Here is a 24,101-nt window from a genome sequence, read left to right as displayed (position 1 = left end):
GCCTTGGGATCTCTGGATCTGGATCCCTAACAAGGAAGCTTGGCATTCTGACGAGACGCCATGAGATCCAGTTTTGGTTTGCCCCAAAGTTGAATCAACTGTGCAAACACCTCCGGATGGAGTTCCCACTCCCCCGGATGAAAAGTCTGTCGACTTAGAAAATCCGCCTCCCAGTTCTCTACTCCTAGGATATGGATAGCTGATAGATGGCAAGAGTGAACCTCTGCCCATAGAATTATTTTTGAAACCTCCAACATTGCTAGGGAACTCCTTGTTCCCCCTTGATGGTTGATGTAGGCTATAGTCGTGATATTGTCTGACTGAAATCTGATTAACCTGACCGCAGCTAGCTGAGGCCAAGCCTGAAGAGCATTGAATATCACTCTTAGTTCCAGAATGTTTATCGGAAGGAGTGTCTCCTCCTGAGTCCACAAGCCCTGAGCTTTCAGGGAGTTCCAGACTGCACCCCAGCCCAGAAGGCTGGCATCTGTCGTTACTATTGTCCAATCTGGCCTGCGGAAGGTCATACCCTTGGACAGATGGACCCGAGATAGCCACCAGAGAAGAGAATCCCTGGTCTCTTGATCCAGATTTAGTAGAGGGGACAAATCTGTGTAATCCCCATTCCACTGACTGAGCATGCAGAGTTGCAGCGGTCTGAGATGTAGGCGGGCAAACAGCACTATGTCCATTGCCGCTATCATTAAGCCGATTACTTCCATACACTGAGCCACTGGAGGGCGAGAAGTAGAATAAAGAACACGACAGGAATTTAGAAGTTTTGACAACCTGGCCTCTGTCAGGTAAATCTTCATTTCTACAGAATCTATCAGAGTTCCTAGGAAGGAAACTCTTGTGAGAGGGGATAGAGAACTCTTTTCTTCGTTCACTTAGGACCGCTAGGAGTGACCCCAGAACCTTCGTAAAGATTCTTGGTGCCGTAGCTAACCCAAAGGGAAGAGCCACAAACTGGTAATGCCTGTCTAGGAAGGCGAACCTGAGAAACCGATCATGATCTCTGTGTATCGGAATGTGCAGATAAGCATCCTTTAAGTCCACGGTAGTCATATATTGACCCTCCTGGATCATAGGTAGGATGGTTCCAATAGTCTCCATCTTGAAGAATGGGAGCCTGAGAAATTTGTTTAGGATATTGAGATCTAAGATTGGTCTGAAGGTTCCCTCTTTCTTGGGAACCACAAACAGATTTGAATAGAAGCCTTGCCCCTGTTCCTCCTTTGGAACTGGGTGGATCACTCCCATAACTAGGAGGTCTTGAACACAATGTAAGAATGCCTCTCTCTTTATCTGGTTTGCAGATAATTGTGAGAGATGAAATCTTCCTTTTGGGGAAGAAGCTTTGAAGTCCAGAAGATATCCCTGGGACACGATTTCCAAAGCCCAGGGATCCTAGACATCTCTTGCCCAAGCCTGGGCGAAGAGAGAAAGTCTGCCCCCCTACTAGATCCGTTACCGGATCGGGGGCTGATCTTTCATGCTGTCTTAGAGGCAGGAGCAGGTTTTTTGGCCTGCTTTCCTTTGTTCCAAGCCTGGTTAGGTCTCCAGACCGGCTTGGACTGGGCAAAATTTCCCTCTTGTTTTGTATTAGAGGAAGTTGAAGTTTCGAAAGGCACTAAAATTAGGCTGTTTGGTCCTTAATTTGTTGGACCTATCCTGAGGAAGAGCGTGACCTTTTCCTCCAGTAATATCAGTAATGATCTCCATCAGTCCAGGCCCGAATAGGGTCTGCCCCTTGAAGGGAATGTTAAGAAGCTTAGACTTTGAAGTAACGTCAGCTGACCAGGATTTAAGCCATAGCGCCCTACATGCCTGAATAGCAAAACCTGAGTTCTTAGCCGTTAGTTTGGTTAAATGAACAACAGCGTCAGAAACAAATGAATTGGCTAGCTTAAGAGCTTTAAGCCTGTCAAGGATATCATCCAATGGGGTTTCTACCTGTAGAGCCTCTTCTAGAGACTCAAACCAGAAGGCCGCAGTAGCAGTGACAGGGGCAATGCATGCAAGGGGCTGGAGAATAAAACCTTGTTGAATAAAAATTTTCTTAAGGTAACCCTCTAATTTTTTGTCCATTGGATCTAGAAAAGCACAACTGTCCTCGACAGGGATAGTTGTACGCTTCGCTAGAATAGAGACTGCTCCCTCCACCTTAGGGACCATTTGCCACAAGTCCCGTGTAGCGGCATCTATGGGAAACATCTTTTTAAAAACAGGAGGGGGAGAGAACGGTACACCTGGTCTATCCCATTCCTTAGTAATAATTTCTGAAAACCTCTTAGGTATTGGAAAAACATCAGTGTAAACAGGCACTGCATAGTATTTATCCAATTTACACAATTTCTCTGGGACTACAATGGCGTCACAGTCATCCAGAGTTGCTAAAACCTCCCTGAGCAATACGCGGAGGTGTTCAAGCTTAAATTTAAATGTAGACATATCAGAATCAGGTTGAAGTGTCTTCCCTGAGTCAGAAAAATCACCCACAGATAGAAGCTCTCCTTCTTCGGCTTCTGCACATTGTGAGGGTATATCGGACATAGCTACTAAAGCGTCAGAGAGCTCTGTATTTGTTCTAGCCCCAGAGCTGTCTCTCTTTCCTTGTAACCCTGGCAGTTTGGACAATACTTCTGTAAGAGTATGATTCATAACTGCCGCCATGTCTTGCAAAGTATACGCAATGGGCGCGCTAGATGTACTTGGCGCCCCTTGAGCGGGAGTTATAGGCTCTGACACGTGGGGAGAGTTAGTCGGCATAACTTCCCCCTTCAGTCAATTTTCTCTGGTGATAAATCTTTTTAAAGCCAGAATATGGTCTTTATAACTTATAGTAAGATCAGTGCATTTGGTACACATTCTAAGAGGGGGTTCCACAATGGCTTCTAAACATAATGAACAAGGAGTTTCCTCTATGTCAGACATGTTTAACAGACTAGTAATGAGACCAGCAAGCTTTTAAAACACTTTAATTAATGTGAAAAAGCAGAATATAAAAAACAGTACTGTGCCTTCAAGGAAAAAAAAACGAATTTATGCTTACCTGATAAATTACTTTCTCTTACGGTGTATCCAGTCCACGGATTCATCCTTACTTGTGGGATATTCTCATTCCCTACAGGAAGTGGCAAAGAGAGCACACAGCAGAGCTGTCCATATAGCTCCCCCTCAGGCTCCGCCCCCCCAGACATTCGACCGACGGTTAGGAGAAAAAGGAGAAACCATAGGGTGCAGTGGTGACTGTAGTTTTACAAGATAAATCTGAACCTGACTTAATTGCCAGGGCGGGCCATGGACTGCATACACCGTAAGAGAAAGTAATTTATCAGGTAAGCATAAATTCTGTTTTCTCTTACTTGGTATATCCAGTCCACGGATTCATCCTTACTTGTGGGATACCAATACCAAAGCTTTAGGACACGGATGAAGGGAGGGAACAAGTCAGGTAACCTAAACGGAAGGCACCACTGCTTGCAAAACCTTTCTCCCAAAAATAGCCTCCGAAGAAGCAAAAATATCGAATTTGTAAAATTTGGCAAAAGTATGGAGTGAAGACCAAGTCGCTGCCTTACAAATCTGTTCAACAGAAGCCTCATTCTTAAAAGCCCATGTGGAAGCCACAGCTCTGGTGGAATGAGCTGTAATTCGTTGAGGAGGCTGCTGTCCAGCAGTCTCATAAGCCAATCGGATGATGCTTTTCAGCCAGAAGGAAAGAGAGGTAGCAGTCGCTTTCTGACCTCTCCTCTTACCAGAATAGACAACAAACAAGGATGATGTTTGTCTGAAATCTTTAGTTGCTTTTAAATAGAATTTTAAAGCACTAACCACATCAAGATTGTGTAATAGTCGTTCCTTCTTAGAAACTGGATTAGGACACAGAGAAGGAACAATGATTTCCTGGTTAATATTCTTATTAGACAACTTTCGGAAAAAAAACAGGTTTGGTACGCAAAACAACCTTATCTGCATGAAACACCAGATAGGGTGAATTACACTGCAAAGCAGACAATTCTGAAACTCTTCGAGCAGAAGAAATAGCTACCAAAAACAAAACCTTCCAAGATAATAACTTAATATCTATGGAATGTAAAGGTTCAAACGGAACCCCTTGAAGAACTGAAAGAACTAAATTAAGACTCCATGGAGGAGCCACAGGTTTATAGACAGGCTTGATTCTAACTAAAGCCTGTGTAAATGCCTGAACGTCTGGTACTGCTGCCAGACGCTTGTGTAACAGGATAGACAGAGCAGATATCTGTCCCTTTAAGGAACTAGCTGACAATCCTTTCTCCAATCCTTCTTGGAGAAAAGACAATATCCTTGGAATCCTAATCTTACTCCACGAGTAACCCTTGGATTCACACCAACAAAGAAATTTCCGCCATATCTTATGGTAAATTTTCCTGGTGACAGGCTTTCTGGCCTGGATCAGAGTATCGATAACGGATTCAGAGAACCCACGCTTAGCTAGAATTAAGCGTTCAATCTCCAAGCAGTCAGTTGCAGAGAAACTAGAGTTGAATGCTTGAATGAACCCTGTATTAAAAGATCCTGCCTCAATGGCAGCTTCCATGGTGGAACAGATGACATGTCCACTAGGTCTGCATACCAGGTCCTGCGTGGCCACGCAGGCGCTATCAGAATTACCAAAGCCTTCTCCTGTTTGATTCTGGCTACTAGCCGAGGGAGAAGGGGAAATGGTGGAAAGACATAAGCTAGACTGAATGACCAAGGCGCTACTAGAGCATCTATCAATGCCGCCTTGGGGTCCCTGGACCTGAATCCGTAAAGAGGAAGTTTGGTGTTCTGACGGGACGCCATCAGATCCAATTCTGGAATGCCCCATAGCTGGGACAGCTGAGCAAAAACCTCCGGGTGGAGTTCCCACTCCCCCGGGTAAAAAGTCTGACGACTCAGAAAGTCCGCCTCCCAGTTGTCTACTCCTGGGATGTGAATTGCAGATAGGTGGCAGGAGTGATCCTCCGCCCATTTGATGATCTTGGTTACTTCCTTCATCGCTAGGGAACTCTTTGTTCCTCCCTGATGATTGATGTACGCTACAGTCGTGATGTTGTCCGACTGAAATCTGATGAATTTGGCCTCCGCTAGTTGAGGCCACGCCTGGAGCGTGTTGAATATCACTCTCAGTTCCAAAATGTTTATCGGGAGAAGAGATTCTTCCCGAGACCATAGGCCCTGAGCTTTCAGGGAGTCCCAGACCGCACCCCAGCCTAACAGACTGGCATCGGTCGTGACAATGATCCACTCCGGTCTGCGGAAGCACATTCCCTGAGACAGGTGATCCTGAGACAACCACCAGAGAAGAGAATCTCTGGTTTTCTGGTCCAGTTGTATTTGAGGAGACAAATCTGCATAATCCCCATTCCACTGTTTGAGCATGCACAGTTGCAGTGGCCTGAGATGAATTCGGGCAAAAGGGACAATGTCCATTGCCGCAACCATTAATCCGATTACCTCCATGCACTGAGCTACAGAAGGCCGAGGAATGGAATGAAGAACTCGGCAAGTAGTTAAAAGCTTTAACTTCCTGACCTCTGTCAGAAATATTTTAATTTCTACCGAGTCTATTAGTGTTCCCAGGAAGGGAACCCTTGTGAGCGGGGACAGAGAACTTTTTTCGACGTTCACCTTCCACCCGTGAGACCTTAGAAAGGCCAGAACAATGTCCGTATGAGCCTTGGCTCTGTGAAAGGACGACACCTGTATTAAGATGTCGTCTAGATAAGGTGCTACTGCAATGCCCCGCGGTCTTAGTACCGCTAGAAGGGATCCTAGCACCTTTGTGAAAATTCTGGGAGTGGTGGCCAACCCGAAAGGAAGGGCCACGAACTGATAATGCGTGTCCACAAAGGCGAACCTTAGGAACTGATGATGATCTTTGTGGATATGTAAGTACGCATCCTTTAGATCCACGGTAGTCATATATTGACCTTCCTGGATCGTCTGTAAGATTGTCCGAATGGTTTCCATTTTGAATGATGGAACTCTGAGGAATTTGTTTAGAATTTTTAGATCCAGGATTGGCCTGAAAGTTCCTTCCTTTTTTGGGAACTACAAACAGGTTTGAGTAAAAACCCAGTCCTTGTTCTACAATTGGAACTGGGTGTATCACTCCCATCTTTAGTAGATCTTCTACACAGCGTAAGAACGCCTGTTTCTTTGTCTGGTCTGAAGACAAACGAGAAATGTGGAACCTTCCCCTTGGAGGAGAGTCCTTGAATTCTAGAAGATACCCCTGAGCAACAATTTCTAATGCCCAAGGATCTGGAACATCTCTTGCCCAAGCCTGAGCAAAGAGAGAAAGTCTGCCCCCTACTAGATCCGGTCCCGGATCGGGGGCTACCCCTTCATGCTGTCTTGGTAGCAGACGCAGGCTTCTTGGCCTGTTTACCCTTGTTCCAGCCCTGCAAGGGTTTCCAGGTTGCTTTGGGCTGTGAAGAGTTACCCTCTTGCTTTGCTGTTGCAGAGGTTGAAGCAGGTCCGCTCCTGAAGTTGCGAAAAGAGCGAAAATTAGCCTTGTTTTTGGCCTTAAACGGTCTATCTTGCGGAAGGGCATGGCCCTTTCCCCCAGTGATATCCGCAATAATTTCTTTCAACTCGGGGCCGAAAAGGGTCTTTCCCTTGAAAGGAATATTTAGTAATTTTGTTTTGGACGACACGTCAGCCGACCATGATTTGAGCCAAAGCGCTCTTCGCGCCATAATGGCAAAACCAGAATTTTTCGCCGCTAACTTAGCTAATTGGAAAGCGGCATCTGTGATAAAAGAATTAGCCAGCTTTAGAGCATGAATTCTATCCATGACTTCGTCATATGAAGTCTCCCTCTGGAGCGACTCCTCCAGCGCCTCAAACCAAAAGGCTGCTGCAGTAGTAACAGGAATAATGCAGGCAATCGGTTGAAGAAGGAAACCTTGCTGGACAAATATCTTCTTTAGCAAACCTTCTAATTTTTTATCCATAGGATCTTTGAAAGCACAACTGTCTTCTATTGGTATGGTTGTGCGCTTGGCTTGTGTTGAAACTGCTCCCTCTACCTTAGGGACCGTCTGCCACACATCCCGCCTGGGGTCAGTTATGGGGAACACTTTCTTAAAGATAGGGGGGGAACAAAAGGTACACCTGGTCTCTCCCACTCCCTAGTCACAATATCCGCCACCCTCTTCGGGATCGGAAACGCATCAGTGTATACAGGGACTTCTAGAAACTTGTCCATTTTACACAATTTTTCTGGGACCACCATGGGTTCACAATCATCCAGCGTAGCTAAAACCTCCTTAAGCAGTAGGCGGAGGTGTTCCAGCTTAAATTTAAACACTAAGGAATCTGATTCTGCCCGCTGAGAAACCTTTCCTGTGTCAGAAATTTCTCCCTCGGACAGCACATCCCTCACTGCCACTTCAGAGTGTTGTGAGGGTACAACGGATAAATCATCTAAAGCTTCTGATTGCTCATCCTCTGTTCTTAAAACTGAGCTATCACGCTTTTTAGGAAAAACTGGCAGTTTGGATAGAAATGCCGCAAGGGAATTATCCATGACTGCTGCTAATTGTTGTAATGTAATAGGGCCCAATGCGCTAGAGGTACTAGGCATCGCTTGCGCGGGCGTAACTGATGTCGACACATGGGGAGAGGAAGGAGGACTATCCTTGTTACCTTCCGTCAAAGAATCATCTTGGGCTACATTTTTAAGTGTCACTGCATGGTCTTTAAAATGTTTAGATACCTTAGCACACTTTAAACACAAATGTAAAGGGGGTACCGCCATGGCTATTAAACACATAGAACAAGGTCTATCTGTAGGCTCAGACATGTTAAAGAGACTTAGATAGCACTCAAATACAGTAAAATACAATTTTTGAAAAAATGGTACTGTGCCTTTAAATAATAAAAAGCGCACACTTTTTTACTAAACCTCAAAAAAACATCCAATCTTTATGAAACTTTCACCATATGATCCTAATGCTTTGAAATGATTGCACAGTAAATTTCAAGACAATTAACCCCTTAATGCCCAAACCGGAGCAAATTGAAGCTGGGAGCCAGTTAGCAAACTACAGCACCATGCCACAGCCTCTGCTGTGGCCCTACCTTCCTTGGGGATTAGTTTTGATCGAAAATAAGCCTCTCTGAAGTCCTCAAGTAATCTTTGGACTCTTCACATGAATCTGCATGAAGTTGTCTGCCAAATCAACTGCGCAACTAAGGCGCAAATTTTAGCCCCCCTCCCTCTTCACTCTGGAGTTGTGGGGCCTTCCCAAGCCAAAATAGGTGTCTAAATATATGCCATGCGGAATAAACCCCAAAAAAGTGTTCCAAATGTAATGCAAACTTGTACAAATATCAGATTTTTGTAATAAAATAATCGATTGCCCCTTAACAGTGTCCACCAGTGTTTTGAGCCCTTTTAAGTAAGCCATCCTTCTATACTAAGTCTCAGAATATGGCTTACCTTCCCCATATGGGGATTCTTGTCAGTCTTCTAGCATTACTAAGTCTTGACTAGAAAAAAGTGACTGAAACATACCTTATAGCAGTTCAGCCTGCAAACTGTTCCCCCCAACTGAAATTTTCCGGTACTCAACAGTCCTGTGTGGGAACAGCAATGGATTTTAGTTACAACATGCTAAAATCGTTTTCCTCTCAGCAGAAATCTTCATCACTTTCTGCCACAGAGTAAATAGTACAAACCGGCACTATTTTAAAATAACAAACTCTTGATTGAAGAAATAAAAACTACAAATCTAACACCACATTCACTTTACCCTCCCGCGGAGATGCTACTTGTTAGAGCGGCAAAGAGAATGACTGGGGGGGCGGAGCCTGAGGGGGAGCTATATGGACAGCACTGCTGTGTGCTCTCTTTGTCACTTCCTGTAGGGAATGAGAATATCCCACAAGTAAGGATGAATCCGTGGACTGGATACACCAAGTAAGAGAAAACAAACACAAAAACTGCAAAACAGTGAAAAAAGCAGTTAACTCTATGAAATTTATACAGTGTATATAATAGACTAAAATAGCATTGCACCCACTTGCAAATGGATGATTAACCCCTCAGTTTAAAAAATGAAGCAAAAAAAAGGTAAAAACCGTTAAAACAGTCACAAGCAAACTGCCACAGCTCTACTGTGGCTCCTACCTTCCCATAAAACGACTTTTGTAGGCACAAAAACCCTTTACAGAGATCCAATATGTCAGGAGACTCCTTCAGGGAAGCTGGATGTCTCAGAGTGTAAAAGCAACTGCGCAATTAGAGCGCGAAAATAGGCCCCTCCCACCATGCACTCAAAGTCAGAGGGCCTTAAAAAACTATTCCTAGGAGTAAAATAACAGCCATGTGGAAAACTAGGCCCTAAATAAAGATTTATCACCTCAGTAAAAAACGTTCTTTATATATATGCAAATGTTTTACATACTAAGCCATAATAGAAAGTAATATGAAAATTACCCTATACTGCAAGCATGATGCCAGTCGTTTATTAAATCACTGCAACCAGGCTTACCTTAACTATATCAGGCACTGTCAGCATTTTCTAGTTCTTATCATCCTCTAGAAATAATATACTGAACATACCTCAGGGCAGTTAATTCTGCAGGCCGTTCTCCCAGCTGAAGTTTCCCCATACTCTTCAGTTATGTGTGAGAACAGCAGTGGACCTTAGTTACAACCTGCTAAGATCATCAAAAACCTCAGGCAAATTCTTCTAATTTCTGCCTGAGGTAAAAAAAACAGTACAACGCCGGCACCGTTTAAAAATAACAAACTTTTGATTGAAGATAAACTACACTAATTCACCACATCTCTCTAGCTACTTCCCTTGTCGAGAGCTGCAAGAGAATGACTGGAGGTGGCAGTTAGGGGAGGAGCTATATAGACAGCTCTGCTGTGGGTGATCCTCTTGCAGCTTCCTGTTGGGAAGGAGAATATCCCACAAGTAATGGATGAATCCGTGGACTGGATACACCTTACAAGTGAAAGCACAGTATTAGAGTGAAATTAAAGAATCATCTTTTATTTTTAGCTATAGTCTCTGATGTTTAACCACATGACGTCACTCTTGGGTAATAAAGATGTGACGGAGAAGTTCTGAAAAAGCAGGAAGTTTAAAGGGAATATTTCTCCAATCAAATTCATTAACTCTAATCTCAAGTATATTTATTTAATAATGTTTCAGTGAGAGATACCTTACTGTAATTAGAAGGCCATTTTTATATGATACGCTACATCACAATAATGTTTATATGGGCACAACATATATTAGCAATTAAGTACTGTATTACAAAATGTCGGCACACACAATAAATGTTTATATATGCACAGTATATATCAGTAATTAAGTGCTGCATTACATTAGGTCTGCACACACAATAAATGTTTATACATGCACAGTATGTATCAGTAATTAAGTGCTGTATTACATACGGTCTGAACACACAATAAATGTTTTTTTTATATGCACTGTATATATCAGTAATTATGTGCTGCATTACATAAGGTCTACACACAATAAATGTTTATATATGCACAGTATATATCAGTAATTATGTGCTGCATTACATAAGGTCTACACACAATAAATGTTTATATATGCACAATATATATCAGTAATTAAGTGCTGCATTACATAAGGTCTACACACATTAAATGTTTTTATATGCACTGTATATATCAGTAATTAAGTGCTGCATTACATAAGGTCTACACACAAATGTTTATATATGCACAGTATACATCAGTAATTAAGTGCTGCATTACATAAGGTCTGCACACACAATAAATGTTTATATATGCACAGTATATATCAGTAATTAAGTGCTGCATTACAAAAGGTCTGCACACACACTAAATGTTTATATATGCACAGTATATATCAGTAATTAAGTGCTGCATTACTAAAGGTCTGCACACACAATAAATGTTTATATATGTACAGTATATATCAGTAATTAAGTGCTGCATTACAAAACGTCTGTACACACAATACATTTTTATATATGCACAGTATATATCAGTAATTAAGTGCTGCATTACAAAAGGTCTGCACACACACTAAATGTTTATATATGCACAGTATATATCAGTAATTAAGTGCTGCATTACTAAAGGTCTGCACACACAATAAATGTTTATATATGTACAGTATATATCAGTAATTAAGTGCTGCATTACAAAACGTCTGTACACACAATACATTTTTATATATGCACAGTATATATCAGTAATTAAGTGCTGCATTACATAAGGTCTACACACAATAAATGTTTATATATGCACAGTATATATCAGTAATTAAGTGCTGCATTACAAACGGTCTGTACACACAAACGTTTATATATGCACAGTATATATCAGTAATTAAGTGCTGCATTACATAAGGTCTGTACACACAATAAATGTTTATATATGCACAGTATATATCAGTAATTAAGTACTGAATTACGAAATGTCTGCACACACAATACATTTTTATATATGCACAGTATATATCAGTTATTAAATGCTGCATTACAGAAGGTCTGCGCACACAATAAATGTTTATAAATGCACTGTATATATCAGTAATTAAGTGCTGCATTACATAAGGTCTGCACACACAAATGTTTATATATGTACAGTATATATCAGTCATTAAGTGAAGCATTACATAAGGTCTGCACACAAAATAAAATGTTTATATATGCAAAGAATACGTGCCACATTACATAAGGTCTGCACACACAATACATTATTATATATGCACAGTATATATCTGTAATTAAGTGCCGTATTACAAAATGTCTGCACACACAATAAATGTTTATATATGCACATTATATATCAGTAATTAAGTGATACATTACATAAGGTCTGCACACACAATAAATGTTTATATATGCACAGTATATATCAATAATTAAGTGCTGTATTACATAAGGTCTGCACACACAATAAATGTTTATATATGCACAGTAAATGTCAGTAATTAAGTGCTGCATTACTTAAGGTCTGCACACACAATAAATGTTTATATATGCACATTATATATCAGTAATTAAGTGCTGCATTACAAATGGTCTGCACACACAATAAATGTTTATATATGCACAGTATATATCAGTAATTAAGTGCAGCATTACATAAGGTCTGCACACACAATACATGTTTATATATGCACAGTATATATCAGTAATTAAGTGCCACATTACATAAGGTCTGCACACACAATACATGTTTATATATGCACAGTATATATCAGTAATTAAGTGCTACATTACATAAGGTCTGCACACACAATAAATGTTTATATATGCACAGTATATATCAGTAATTAAGTGCACATTACATAAGGTCTGCACACACAATAAATGTTTATATATGCACAGTATATATCAGTAATTAAGTGCAGCATTACATAAGGTCTGCACACACAATAAATGTTTATATATGTACAGTATATATCAGTAATTAAGTGCAGCATTACATAAGGTCTGTACACACAAATGTTTATATATGCACAGTATATATCAGTAATTAAGTGCACATTACATAAGGTCTGCACACACAATAAATATTTATATATGCACAGTATATATCAGTAATTAAGTGACACATTACATAAGGTCTGCACACACTATAAATGTTTATATATGCACAGTATATATCAGTAATTAAGTGACACATTACATAATGTCTGCACACACAATAAATGTTTATATATGCACAGTATATATCAGTAATTAAGTGCACATTACATAAGGTCTGCACACACAATAAATGTTTATATATGCACAGTATATATCCGTAATTACGTGCAGCATTACATAAGGTCTACACACAATAAATGTTTATATATGCACAGTATATATCAGTAATTAAGTGCTGCATTACAAACGGTCTGCACACACAATAAATGTTTATATATGCACAGTATATATCAGTAATTAAGTACTGAATTACGAAATGTCTGCACACACAATACATTTTTATATATGCACAGTATATATCAGTTATTAAATGCTGCATTACAGAAGGTCTGCACACACAATAAATGTTTATAAATGCACTGTATATATCAGTAATTAAGTGCTGCATTACATAAGGTCTGCACACACAAATGTTTATATATGTACAGTATATATCAGTAATTAAGTGCTGCATTACATAAGGTCTGCACACAAAATAAAATGTTTATATATGCACAGAATAAGTGCCGCATTACATAAGGTCTGCACACACAATACATTTTTATATATGCACAGTATATATCTGTAATTAAGTGCCGTATTACAAAATGTCTGCACACACAATAAATGTTTATATATGCACATTATATATCAGTAATTAAGTGATACATTACATAAGGTCTGCACACACAATAAATGTTTATATATGCACAGTATATATCAGTAATTAAGTGCTGTATTACATAAGGTCTGCACACACAATAAATGTTTATATATGCACAGTATGTGTCAGTAATTAAGTGCTGCATTACATAAGGTCTGCACACACAATAAATGTTTATATATGCACAGTATAAGTGCTGCATTACATAAGGTCTGCACACACAACAAATGTTTATATATGCACAGTATATATCAGTAATTAAGTGCACATTACATAAGGTCTGCACACACAATAAATGTTTATATATGCACAGTATATATTAGTAATTAAGTGCTGCATTACATAAGGTCTGCACACACAATAAATGTTTATATATGCACAGTATATATCAGTAATTACGTGCTGCATTACATAAGGTCTGCACACACAATAAATGTTTATATATGCACAGCATATATCAGTAATTAAGTGCACATTACATAAGGTCTGCACACACAATAAATGTTTATATATGCACAGTATATATCAGTAATTAAGTGCTGCATTACATAAGGTCTGCACACACAATAAATGTTTATATATGCACAGTATATATCAGTAATTACGTGCTGCATTACATAAGGTCTGCACACACAATAAATGTTTATATATGCACAGTATATATCAGTAATTAAGTGCTACATTACATAAGGTCTGCGCGCACAATAAATGTTTATATATGCACAGTATATATCAGTAATTAAGTGCTACATTACATACGGTTTGCACACACAATAACGGCTTATATATGCACAGTATATATTAGTAATTAAATGCTGCATTACATAAGGTCTGCACACACAATTAAATGTTTATATATGCACAGTATATATCAGTAATTAAATGCTGCATTACATAAGGTCTGCACACACAATAACTGTTTATATATGCACAGTATATATCAGTAATTAAGTGCTGCAATACATAAGGTCTGCACACACAATAATGTTTATATATGCACAGTATATATCAGTAATTAAGTGTCGTATTACATAATGTCTGCACACACAATACATGTTTATATATGCACAGTATATATCAGTAATTAAGTGCCGCAATTACATAAGGTCTGCACACACAATACATGTTTATATATGCACCAGTATATATCAGTAATTAAGTGTCGTATTACATAATGTCTGCACACACAATACATGTTTATATATGCACAGGTATATATAAGTAATTAAGTGCTGCATTACATAATGTCTGCACACACAATAAATGTTTATATATGCACAGTATAGATCAGTAATTAAGTGCTGCATTACATAAGGTCTGCACACACAATAAATGTTTATATATGCACAGTATATATCGGTAATTAAGTGACACATTACATAAGGTCTGCACACACAATAAATGTTTATATATGCACAGTATATATCAGTAACTAAGTGCCACATTACATAAGGTCTGCACACACAATAAATGTTTATATATGCACAGTATATATCAGTAACTAAGTGCCACATTACATAAGGTCTGCACACACAATAACTGTTTATATGTGCACAGTATATATCAGTAATTAGGTGGCTGCATTACATAAGGTCTGCACACACAATAATGTTTATATATGCACAGTATATCTCAGTAATTAAGTGCCGCATTATATAAGGTCTGTACACACAATAAATGTTTATATATGCACAGTATATATCAGTAATTAAGTACTGAATTACATAATGTCTGCACACACCAATACATTTTTATATATGCACAGTATATATCAGTTATTAAGTGCTGCATTACAGAAGGTCTGCGCACACAATAAATGTTTATAAATGCACTGTATATATCAGTAATTAAGTGCCTGCATTACATAAGGTCTGCACACACAAATGTTTATATATGTACAGTATATATCAGTCATTAAGTGAAGCATTACAAAGGTCTGCACACACAATATAATGTTTATATATGCAAAGAATACGTGCCACATTACATAAGGTCTGCACACACAATACATTATTATATATGCACAGTATATATCAGTAATTAAGTGCCGTATTACAAAATGTCTGCACACACAATAAATGTTTATATATGCACATTATATATCAGTAATTAAGTGATACATTACATAAGGTCTGCACACACAATAAATGTTTATATATGCACAGTATATATCAATAATTAAGTGCTGTATTACATAAGGTCTGCACACACAATAAATGTTTATATATGCACAGTAAATGTCAGTAATTAAGTGCTGCATTACTTAAGGTCTGCACACACAATAAATGTTTATATATGCACAGTATATATCAGTAATTAAGTGCTGCATTACAAAAGGTCTGCACACACAATAAATGTTTATATATGCACAGTATATATCAGTAATTAAGTGCAGCATTACATAAGGTCTGCACACACAATACATGTTTATATATGCACAGTATATATCAGTAATTAAGTGCCACATTACATAAGGTCTGCACACACAATACATGTTTATATATGCACAGTATATATCAGTAATTAAGTGCTACATTACATAAGGTCTGCACACACAATAAATGTTTATATATGCACAGTATATATCAGTAATTAAGTGCACATTACATAAGGTCTGCACACACAATAAATGTTTATATATGCACAGTATATATCAGTAATTAAGTGCAGCATTACATAAGGTCTGCACACACAATAAATGTTTATATATGTACAGTATATATCAGTAATTAAGTGCAGCATTACATAAGGTCTGTACACACAAATGTTTATATATGCACAGTATATATCAGTAATTAAGTGCACATTACATAAGGTCTGCACACACAATAAATATTTATATATGCACAGTATATATCAGTAATTAAGTGACACATTACATAAGGTCTGCACACACTATAAATGTTTATATATGCACAGTATATATCAGTAATTAAGTGACACATTACATAATGTCTGCACACACAATAAATGTTTATATATGCACAGTATATATCAGTAATTAAGTGCACATTACATAAGGTCTGCACACACAATAAATGTTTATATATGCACAGTATATATCCGTAATTACGTGCAGCATTACATAAGGTCTACACACAATAAATGTTTATATATGCACAGTATATATCAGTAATTAAGTGCTGCATTACAAACGGTCTGCACACACAATAAATGTTTATATATGCACAGTATATATCAGTAATTAAGTACTGAATTACGAAATGTCTGCACACACAATACATTTTTATATATGCACAGTATATATCAGTTATTAAATGCTGCATTACAGAAGGTCTGCACACACAATAAATGTTTATAAATGCACTGTATATATCAGTAATTAAGTGCTGCATTACATAAGGTCTGCACACACAAATGTTTATATATGTACAGTATATATCAGTAATTAAGTGCTGCATTACATAAGGTCTGCACACAAAATAAAATGTTTATATATGCACAGAATAAGTGCCGCATTACATAAGGTCTGCACACACAATACATTTTTATATATGCACAGTATATATCTGTAATTAAGTGCCGTATTACAAAATGTCCTGCACACACAATAAATGTTTATATATGCACATTATATATCAGTAATTAAGTGATACATTACATAAGGTCTGCACACACAATAAATGTTTATATATGCACAGTATATATCAGTAATTAAGTGCTGTATTACATAAGGTCAGCACACACAATAAATGTTTATATATGCACAGTATTGTGTCAGTATTAAGTGCAGCATTACATAAGGTCTGCACACACAATAAATGTTTATATATGCACAGTATAAGTGCTGCATTACATAAGGTCTGCACACACAACAAATGTTTATATATGCACAGTATATATCAGTAATTAAGTGCACATTACATAAGGTCTGCAACACACAATAAATGTTTATATATGCACAGTATATATTAGTAATTAAGTGCTGCATTACATAAGGTGCTGCACACACAATAAATGTTTATATATGCACAGTATATATCAGTAATTACGTGCTGCATTACATAAGGTCTGCACACACAATAAATGTTTATATATGCACAGCATATATCAGTAATTAAGTGCACATTACATAAGGTCTGCACACACAATAAATGTTTATATATGCACAGTATATATCAGTAATTAAGTGCTGCATTACATAAGGTCTGCACACACAATAAATGTTTATATATGCACAGTATATATCAGTAATTACGTGCTGCATTACATAAGGTCTGCACACACAATAAATGTTTATATATGCACAGTATATATCAGTAATTAAGTGCTACATTACATAAGGTCTGCGCGCACAATAAATGTTTATATATGCACAGTATATATCAGTAATTAAGTGCTACATTACATACGGTTTGCACACACAATAACGGCTTATATATGCACAGTATATATTAGTAATTAAATGCTGCATTACATAAGGTCTGCACACACAATAAATGTTTATATATGCACAGTATATATCAGTAATTAAATGCTGCATTACATAAGGTCTGCACACACAATAACTGTTTATATATGCACAGTATATATCAGTAATTAAGTGCTGCATTACATAAGGTCTGCACACACAATAAATGTTTATATATGCACAGTATATATCAGTAATTAAGTGTCGTATTACATAATGTCTGCACACACAATACATGTTTATATATGCACAGTATATATCAGTAATTAAGTGCCGCATTACATAAGGTCTGCACACACAATACATGTTTATATATGCACAGTATATATCAGTAATTAAGTGTCGTATTACATAATGTCTGCACACACAATACATGTTTATATATGCACAGTATATATAAGTAATTAAGTGCTGCATTACATAATGTCTGCACACACAATAAATGTTTATATATGCACAGTATAGATCAGTAATTAAGTGCTGCATTACATAAGGTCTGCACACACAATAAATGTTTATATATGCACAGTATATATCGGTAATTAAGTGACACATTACATAAGGTCTGCACACACAATAAATGTTTATATATGCACAGTATATATCAGTAACTAAGTGCCACATTACATAAGGTCTGCACACACAATAAATGTTTATATATGCACAGTATATATCAGTAACTAAGTGCCACATTACTTAAGGTCTGCACACACAATAACTGTTTATATGTGCACAGTATATATCAGTAATTAGGTGCTGCATTACATAAGGTCTGCACACACAATAAATGTTTATATATGCACAGTATATATCAGTAATTAAGTGCCGCATTATATAAGGTCTGCACACACAATAACTGTTTATATATGCACAGTATATATCAGTAATTAAGTGCTACATTACATAAGGTCTGCACACACAATAAATGTTTATATATGCACAGTATATATCAGTAATTAAGTGCTGCATTACATAAGGTCTGCACACACAATAAATGTTTATATATGCACAGTATATATCAGTAATTAAGTGCTGCATTACATAAGGTCTGCACACACAATAAATGTTTATATATGCACAGTATATATCAGTAATTAAGTGCTGCATTACATAAGGTCTGCACACACAATAAATGTTTATATATGCACAGTATATATCAGTAATTAAGTGCCACATTACATAAGGTCTGCACACACAATAAATGTTTATATATGCACAGTATATATCAGTAATTAAGTGCCGCATTACATAAGGTCTGCACACACAATAAATGTTTATATATGCACAGTATATATCAGTAATTAAGTGCCACATTACATAAGGTCTGCACACACAATACATGTTTATATATGCACAGTATATATCAGTAATTAAGTGCCGCATTACATAAGGTCTGCACACACAATAAATGTTTATATATGCACAGTATATATCAGTAATTAAGTGCTGCATTACATAAGGTCTGCACACACAATAATGTTTATATATGCACAGTATATATCAGTAATTAAGTGCTGCATTACATAAGGTCTGCACACACAATAAATGTTTATATATGCACAGTATATATCAGTAATTAAGTGCTGCATTACATAAGGTCTGCACACACAATAAATGTTTATATATGCACAGTATATATCAGTAATTAAGTGCCGCATTACATAAGGTCTGCACACACAATAAATGTTTATATATGCACAGTATATATCAGTAATTAAGTGCTGCATTACTTAAGGTCTGCACACACAATAATGTTTATATATGCACAGTATATATGAGTAATTAAGTGCTGCATTACCTAAGGTCTGCACACACAATAAATATTTATATATGCACAGTATATATCAGTAATTAAGTGCTGCATTACATAAGGTCTGCACACACAATAAATGTTTATATATACACAGTATATATCAGTAATTAAGTGCTGCATTACATAAGGTCTGCACACACAATAAATGTTTATATACGCATAGTATATATCAGTAATTAGGTGCTGCATTACAAAAGGTCTGCACACACAATAAATGTTTATATATGCACAGTACATATCAGTAATTAGGTGCTGCATTACGAAAGGTCTGCACATACAATAAATGTTTATATATGAACAGTATATATCAGTAATTAAGTGCTGCATTACATAAAGTCTGCACACACAATAAATGTTTATATATGCACATTATATATCAGTAATTAAGTGCTGCATTACAAAGCTCTGCACACACAATAAATGTTTATATATGCACAGTATATATCAGTAACTAAGTGCCACATTAGATAATGTCTGCACACACAATAAATGTTTATATATGCACAGTATATATCAGTAATTAAGTGCTACATTACATAAGGTCTGCACACACAATAAATGTTTATATATGCACAGTATATATCAGTAATTAAGTGCTACATTACATAAGGTCTGCACACACAATAAATGTTTATATATGCACAGTATATATCAGTAATTAAGTGCTGCATTACAAAAGGTCTGCACACACAATAAATGTTTATATATGCACAGTATATATCAGTAATTAAGTGCACATTACATAAGGTCTGCACACACAATAAATGTTTATATATGCACAGTATATATCAGTAATTAAGTGCTGCATTACATAAGGTCTGCACACACAATAAATGTTTATATATGCACAGTATATATCAGTAATTAAGTGCCACATTACATAAGGTCTGCACACACAATAAATGTTTATATATGCACAGTATATATCAGTAATTAAGTGCCGCATTACATAAGGTCTGCACACACAATAAATGTTTATATATGCACAGTATATATCAGTAATTAAGTGCTGCATTACATAAGGTCTGCACACACAATAATGTTTATATATGCACAGTATATATCAGTAATTAAGTGCTGCATTACCTAAGGTCTGCACACACAATAAATATTTATATATGCACAGTATATATCAGTAATTAAGTGCTGCATTACATAAGGTCTCCACACACAATAAATGTTTATATATGCACAGTATATATCAGTAATTAAGTGCTACATTACATAAGGTCTGCACACACAATAAATGTTTATATATGCACAGTATATATCAGTAATTAAGTGCTGCATTACATAAGGTCTGCACACACAATAAATGTTTATATATGCACAGTATATATCAGTAATTAAGTGCTACATTACAAAAGGTCTGCACACACAATAAATGTTTATATATGCACAGTATATATCAGTAATTAAGTGCTGCATTACATAAGGTCTGCACACACAATAAATGTTTATATATGCACAGTTTATATCAGTAATTAAGTGCTACATTACATAAGGTCTGCACACACAATAAATGTTTATATATGCACAGTATATATCAGTAATTAAGTGCTGCATTACATAAGGTCTGCACACACAATAAATGTTTATATATGCACAGTATATATCAGTAATTGAGTGCTGCATTACATAAGGTCTGCACACACAATAAATGTTTATATATGCACAGTATATATCAGTAATTAAGTGCTGCATTACATAAGGTCTGCACACACAATAAATGTTTATATATGCACAGTATATATCAGTAATTAGGTGCTGCATTACAAAAGGTCTGCACACACAATAAATGTTTATATATGCACAGTACATATCAGTAATTAGGTGCTGCATTACAAAAGGTCACATACAATAAATGTTTATATATGAACAGTATATATCAGTAATTAAGTGCTGCATTACATAAAGTCTGCACACACAATAAATGTTTATATATGCACAGTATATATCAGTAATTAAGTGCTGCATTACATAAGGTCTGCACACACAATAAATGTTTATATATGCACAGTATATATCAGTAATTAAGTGCTGCATTACATAAGGTCTGCACACACAATAAATGTTTATACATGCACAATATATATCAGTAATTAAGTGCCGCATTACAAAAGTCTGCACACACAATAAATGTTTATATATGCACAATATATATCAGTAATTAAGTGCTGCATTACATAAGATCTGCACACACAATAAATGTTTATATATACACATTATATATCAGTAATTAAGTGCTGCATTACAAAGCTCTGCACACACAATAAATGTTTATATATGCACAGTATATATCAGTAACTAAGTGCCACATTAGATAATGTCTGCACACACAATAAATGTTTATATATGCACAGTATATATCAGTAATTAAGTGCTACATTACATAAGGTCTGCACACACAATAAATGTTTATATATGCACAGTATATATCAGTAATTAAGTGCTACATTACATAAGGTCTGCACACACAATAAATGTTTATATATGCACAGTATATATCAGTAATTAAGTGCTGCATTACATAAGGTCTGCACACACAATAAATGTTTATATATGCACAGTATATATCAGTAATTAAGTGCTGCATTACATAAGGTCTGCACACACAATAAATGTTTATATATGCACAGTATATATCAGTAATTAAGTGCTGCATTACATAAGGTCTGCACACACAATAAATGTTTATATATGCACAGTATATATCAGTAATTAAGTGCCACATTACATAAGGTCTGCACACACAATAAATGTTTATATATGCACAGTATATATCAGTAATTAAGTGCCGCATTACATAAGGTCTGCACACACAATAAATGTTTATATATGCACAATATATATCAGTAATTAAGTGCCACATTACATAAGGTCTGCACACACAATAAATGTTTATACATGCACAGTATATATATCAGTAATTAAGTGCCGCATTACATAAGGTCTGCACACACAATAAATGTTTATATATGCACAGTATATATCAGTAATTAAGTGCTGCATTACATAAGGTCTGCACACACAATAATGTTTATATATGCACAGTATATATCAGTAATTAAGTGCTGCATTACATAAGGTCTGCACACACAATAAATGTTTATATATGCACAGTATATATCAGTAATTAAGTGCTGCATTACATAAGGTCTGCACACACAATAAATGTTTATATATGCACAGTATATATCAGTAATTAAGTGCCACATTACATAAGGTCTGCACACACAATAAATGTTTATATATGCACAGTATATATCAGTAATTAAGTGCCGCATTACATAAGGTCTGCACACACAATAAATGTTTATATATGCACAGTATATATCAGTAATTAAGTGCTGCATTACTTAAGGTCTGCACACACAATAATGTTTATATATGCACAGTATATATAAGTAATTAAGTGCTGCATTACAAAAGTCTGCACACACAATAAATGTTACAACTTTCTAATTTACTTCTATTATCACATTTTCTAATTTTTCTTGTAATTCTTTGTTGAAAAGCAGGAAGGTAAGTTCAGGAGTGTGCACGTGCCTGCAGTACTATATGGCAAGAGCACTATAAGGCAGCACTATTTCCTGTCATGTACTGCTGCAGACGTGCATGCTACCTATCTGAATATCTCTTCAACAAAGAATAGCAAAAGAACAAAGCAAATGTTATAATAGTAGTCAATTGGAAACCTTATAAATATTGTATTATCTATTTATCTGTCTGAATCATGAAAGAAAAACATTGGGTTTCATGTCCCTTTAATGAGAGATATAAATGAGGTTGTGCACTGATGATTCAAGCACTGTACAGCATGTTGCAGGGTCAAGATGCACTCAAGACTCTCTGTGAAAGTGAGAGGTAAATTACAGGGTGAAAAAAGGTAGCGCAGTACACAGTTGCTTTTATTATGCACAATTAAATGTTTTGTGGGAAATTTAAAATGAAAATTACAATAAAACAAAGTCACTCACCTTAGTTCCGTACAATCCATAAGAAAAATATATCCAGGTTTTTTATTCACTGAGAGAATGTCACTGTTGCCTGTGGGAAATACGAAATAAAATGTTATTATGTTGCGTTAATTAGCATATTTATTGAGATAGCACAAAAATATTACACTTCTCTACACTTGTTGCCAAAGGGCTCCTGAAGCAAATCTTAGGGTAGGGGCTTGACAAACCCGGGTGCCAGGAAGCCACTGGCTCCTAGAATGTTACCCTCTAATTTGTTTGGGTTATTCTTCATATATTTATATACCAATACAACTGTCAGCTCCTTAATTTTAAATAAATTTGTTGTCCCCTGTCTTAGGGAATTCAAATTTCTAAACATTTTACTAAAATATCCTGTTATAGACCTCAAAAGAAACACAACTTCAAGTGATCGCCTAATTGGTCAAAATGAACGCAATCCTGGGCACACAGCTCAGTCGTTCTCAGGTTCTCTATACCAAAACGGCATCCTTGTTGTATATCAGATCACAGCTC

At 36.4% G+C, this 24,101-nt stretch overlaps 1 protein-coding gene across 1 annotated transcript in view; it reads right to left on the bottom strand.

Annotated features, from left to right (window-relative positions):
• The window catches only part of LOC128665768 (uncharacterized), a gene marked incomplete in the record, with an annotated part of 268,831 nt that overhangs the window by 131,498 nt on the left and 113,232 nt on the right, over window positions 1-24,101 (bottom strand). The window contains 1 exon segment of the mRNA XM_053719962.1: window positions 23,586-23,655.

This window comes from Bombina bombina, chromosome 7 (assembly GCF_027579735.1).
Source record: "Bombina bombina isolate aBomBom1 chromosome 7, aBomBom1.pri, whole genome shotgun sequence".
NCBI lineage: Eukaryota > Metazoa > Chordata > Amphibia > Anura > Bombinatoridae > Bombina > Bombina bombina.
This window is presented reverse-complemented; position numbering and strand designations above follow the sequence as displayed.